Here is a 4,923-nt window from a genome sequence, read left to right as displayed (position 1 = left end):
TTCTGCCTTGAAAAAAAGTTCTAATGGAGCAACTGGAATGGATCTTCATGCTGAACTTCAGCCCTTCTTCCAGTCCAAACCGAAGTCTTCTGCTTCTCCAAAGGAGCAACTGCCTCTGTAGCTTCTCTGATGCTGCCTGGAGGCTGTGGGGAGCTCGGGGCTGTCTGCTGGACTCCTCCTGATGTCTGGGTGCAGCAGCTCAGAGGATGCCAGTCCCAGCCCTTCCCTCTTCCTCAGGGCTTGCCTGGAGGTTGCAGGGAGCTCATGGCTGTCTGGACTTTTTCTGTTATCCCCATGCAGTAGGTCAGAGGGTACCAGTCTCAGTTCCCATCTTTCCCTATTCCTCAGAGCTTGAGAAAGAAGAGGTGAGAGGTCTTGGGGAAGGATGAGGGATGGGGAAGAAAGGGTGACAGAGAGCAGCAGCTAGTGCAGGGGTTCTCTGTCAGATGGTGACAGTTCAACACCAATATTAAAACTGAGAGCCCCTGGCACACCACGGAAGGATGTGGCAACGTCTTCAGGCAAGCATGATGTTATAGTGCTTGCCCTGCCCTGATGGGTGTAGGGTCACCTCCATTGGTTCTTCCTCTGGAGGTAGGTCCACCTCCATGGGCTCGATGTCACCTTCAGGATGATCAACATCCATCAGTTTGGTTTTGCTGCTGCTCCTCTGAAGCTTTAGCTTCTTTGGTGGAGGAGGATCCATCTTCCTCCAGAAAGGCTCCCACAGTGGGAGGGAAAGCCACTCTCCAAAGTGCTCCTTGTGTCAGTTGTTGCTGCCACCAAGGTGCAAGTTGCTGTGCAACTGGTGTTTTGTTGTCAGGGTCCCCTTATGTATAGGGGTCGTCAGGGAGGTAGCTGGTGACATACAGCCATGGCAGTGTGACCCTAGGAATGCCCCATGATGACCAAAACATGGTTGTGCTGGGCAAGGGGAGTCTATGACCTGAGAGTTTTCTTGATTGTGACTAATGGGATTCCATAGGGCCTCCTTTTCAAACCAGTTTTATTTAATGTTATTATTGATGACTCCAATAAAGACCTGGAAGTTACATTAAATACATTTGTGGAAGATGCTAAAAGGGAGTACTGACAAATTAGGGGGTGGTCACTGTCTGCATGCAGAGCAAGGGCTGGATTCTGCACCTGGGATGGGACAGACCTGGCTGTGTGTACAGACTGGGGAACAAGCAGCCCTGCAAAAGGGACTGGGAGTTCTGGCTCGCTATAAGTTGAACCTAAGTCAGCAGCATGCCCTGGCATCCCAAAGGGCCAACCATACCTTGGGGCAGTGCGTCAGGCACACACTGCCAGCTGGGAGAGGGAAGGGCTTGTCCTACTCCACTCTGCACTGTGAAGCCTCACCTTAAGCACTGTGTGAAGTTCTGGGTGCCACAACATAATAAGGAGATAAAATTATTACAGACTGTACAAAGAGGGCAACAAAGATGGGGAAGGTCAGTAGGGTCTGTAGGGCAAGACATATGAAGTGTGGCTGAGGTCCCTGAGTTAGCTCAGTGCAGAGCAGAGGAGCTGATGGAGGCCTGATGGCAGCTGCAGCTCCGAGCTCTGTGCTGTGTGACAGAGACAGGGCCCGAGGGAACAGCATGGAGCTGTGCCAGGGGAGGGGCAGCTGGGGGTCAGGGACAGGGTCTGCACGAGAGGGTGGTGGGCATGGAACGGGCTGCACAGGGCAGTGGGTATGGCCCCAGCGCTGGAGTTCAAAGAGTGTTTGTACAGAACTCTCAGACACTGGGTCTGGGTTTTGTGTGGTGCTGTGTGGAGGTGGGGTTGTACTCGTTGATCCTTGTGAGTCCTTTCCAACTCAGGACATTCTGTGATTCTGCAAAATAGACCTTTCTGGCACACTCACTACTTGTGTTGCAGAAATTGAACATCACACATCAGCTACAGGAGTGGTAATTTTCAGAGATATACCTAGATTTCCATTCTAAACACTGGGTGTAGAAATGAGAGTAGCAAGCAGTGTGTGCCCATACACTGTTCCTGTCTTATGCTTGTTGAATCTGCTTAGAAAGAGTGGCAGCTTCCTGTAAAGATCTAAGCTCTTAGTAATTACAGCTTAGATTTTTTCAGGATATCACAGGATATCATCTGTATAAAGTTCTTTATTCGCTGTATCAACAAATAGAGGCAAGAGAAAAGTATGTCCTGGAGATTTTCCATTGTGGATTCCATCCCTTTTTATCCCACTATGAAATTAAAAATTTTCCTAGAAAGTCTGAAGCAACTTTGCTACAGGAAGCATTGAAATGATTTATAACAAAGCAGCAAGATGCAAAAGAGATATGCAACCTTGCAGCTTTGTAATGACACGTACCTGGTGTTTATTAAATGGCTGTTGGAGACATGAGTTACTTGCTCGATCCCTGGGTGAAGCTGACCACCTTCAGCATCAAATGTCTTCTGGGATCCAAGAAAAAGCGAGTGATTCTCATCTCCCCCTTTTTGTGTTTTAATCCACTACTGAATGTCCTGGATATACCGGCTGGTGTGTAGCAAAAGTCTGTATTTCTAATTCAGGATTTAATTCAGTAACTGGCCAGGATTATGTTTTCGTCCTTATAGTGCACCTTCCTGAATAAGAAGCTGGAAATTATCACATTTTAGTTGTCTTCACAACTTCCGATAGTTTCATTTGAAGAAACCTCCTTTTCCCCATGGACAGGAGCCATTCTGCAAAGACTGTGAGAAGTTCCAAGTCTGAGCTACAGGCATAGCAGAAACACCATTCTCACATCAAGCAGAAACACCAGGGCGAGCATGCTCCTGCCCCAGACATAATAATAGCTTTGAAGCTCCTTCTTGGAGCCTACGAGGTGATTTTCTTCTATGGCACATGCTTTCAGTATCCAGGTCTCTCCCTCTTGCCATTCCCAGTGCTTTGTGCATGCCATGGACTAAGGTAGCTGCGCTCATGCCTGGAGTGGCAGAACTTCCCTTCCAGCTGCGCAGCAAGCCTCCATTTATTTTTAATTGCTCCCCACCGTGTAGGCCAATTAAGGATGAAGCCAGCAGGGCAAGGATCACTCACAAACACTTTGAAGGGAGCAGACCAAGCATTTGCTTCGCCGGAAGGCTGCCATTCACACATTTGTGCAAGAATGCAAACAATTGGGCTCACGCAGGGGGATGGAGCTGCCTCGTTCAGCCTGAACCACTTGCTAGTGCAGATGGCAGTGAGAGTGGCAGCACCGCTGAATATTATCCCCGGGGTTAGAAACTTTCCAAATGAGATTTACATTTGTGACCCTCCCCGTTTCAGCAGGAAGCACTGCTAGGGCAGCTTTAGGAAATGCCTCTCATTGTCAGCTTCTGTTTGAGCTCAGGGTTTCATAGCCCTTGAGGTTCAGCAGGCTTAAGTACTTGATCTTTTGATAGTATGAAAGGGGAAATGTTAGAGCATAGTAAGCACTGCCTCCATTTTTGCCTCATGTGTCATGCTCCCATAATTATCCCTTTAAAATTCTTGCCTGCATTTATTTTCCTAGCTTGAGAACATGGCAGAACAGGGACTTGCTGGGTATCCTGAATAGGTTTCCAGGAAATCCTGGATGGGGGCTTTTCCGGGTAGATAGGAATTAGCAACCAAATGTTTTAGATGCTGCTGGAAATGTGTCTGCAGATGCGGCTGGTGACGCTGTGAGCTCTGAGCCCTGTCCTGGTTGTGGAAGAGAGCTGGTGTTCATTGCCAGGTTTGCTCAAAACTGGGAAATAACAGCATATGCAGTATCAAGACGTGATGGTTAAAGTGGGTCTGCATCAGCTTCTGACCATGGCTCGTGCTTTATTAGTTGTCAGTTTGTAAATTATCTTTGTAATGTTCATTTGTTTGTTTATATGGAGGGGAAGACCCTAGAACAGAAATTTTACTAGCAGTAAGCCTCTTGTGAATGGGTTAGAAACCGTGGCTGCAGCTCATATCCATCTGCAGAAGGCTTTTCTAGGGAAAGACTTTCTCCACAAATTTTCATGATGCCTCTCACTGGGCATTTGTTTGGGGAATCCCTGTGTGCCCAGAAGGGCTCGTCCCATGCTGCACATGCTCTTCTTTGCACAGCAGAAATATAAAATGATGCAGCTTGACTGAAGCTGCAGTTCCAGTGTGTGTGGCTGGCTTCAATTTTACATGTAAGCCGTGCAGCCTTGTTCTCCTGCATTGCAGAAACCTAGCATTCTCACTTGTGTGTAAATCCTGTTTTTCCCCCAGAAGCTCCTCTAGATGCCTGTGAGGAGGTGTGAGGTCACCCCCAGCTCCCTGACCCCGCTGTGCTCCTCCTCACTCCTCTCTCTGCTGGCAAGGCAGCAGAAAGGCAGAGTGCCGATATTGGGAAGGCATTTCCCAATACGTGGAGCCACAGGGTTGCACTCCTTAGGGGGAGATGCTGGTGCTGCAAAAGAGAGAAAGGCTCTGCTGCTAAAAAAAAAACCAAGGGAGTTTCTGCTGTTCCTTTTGCCCCGATCCCATTTTGTTTCTTGCTGTGTGACTGCTTTATAAGATTTCCCTGCATACAGGTTTCTGGGGACACTGCAGCTTCCCGCAGAAAGTCGTTGTGAGGATCAGGGAGCTGAGAGCTGCTACGGCAAGCTACCTATTAACGTTGCTAAGGGTATGAGTTTTGTTACATTACACGTATTTCAGCAGCCAAGTACAATTTCAGTTAAATTTCATCCTTCGTGGCACCAAGAAAAGCGCTGTTATTTTACAAAATATCCACATCTCTGATGGGTGCAGCTTTGTGCTGGTTTTTAGGGAAAAATGCCAAATATGTATAACATGAATTGCTGCTTTTTTGTTTGGTCGGTTGTTTCCCTTTAGATACCCACAACATTACTATAAATATTTAGTAATAAAAAAATCAGGATTCGTAAGCTGTCTTTTCTGGAAAGAAAGGCAGTTTC

General features: G+C 47.5%; 1 pseudogene; it reads right to left on the bottom strand.

The window, feature by feature from the left end:
• Positions 1-199: 199 nt before the first annotated feature.
• Positions 200-819, bottom strand: LOC146762096 (uncharacterized; annotated as a pseudogene).
• Positions 820-4,923: the final 4,104 nt, after the last annotated feature.

Source organism: Coturnix japonica, chromosome 2 (genome assembly GCF_054131305.1).
Source record: "Coturnix japonica strain WE chromosome 2, WE-NBRP24, whole genome shotgun sequence".
Lineage (NCBI taxonomy): Eukaryota > Metazoa > Chordata > Aves > Galliformes > Phasianidae > Coturnix > Coturnix japonica.
The sequence above is the reverse complement of the archived record's forward strand: the minus strand, read 5'-3'. Positions and strand labels throughout refer to the sequence as shown.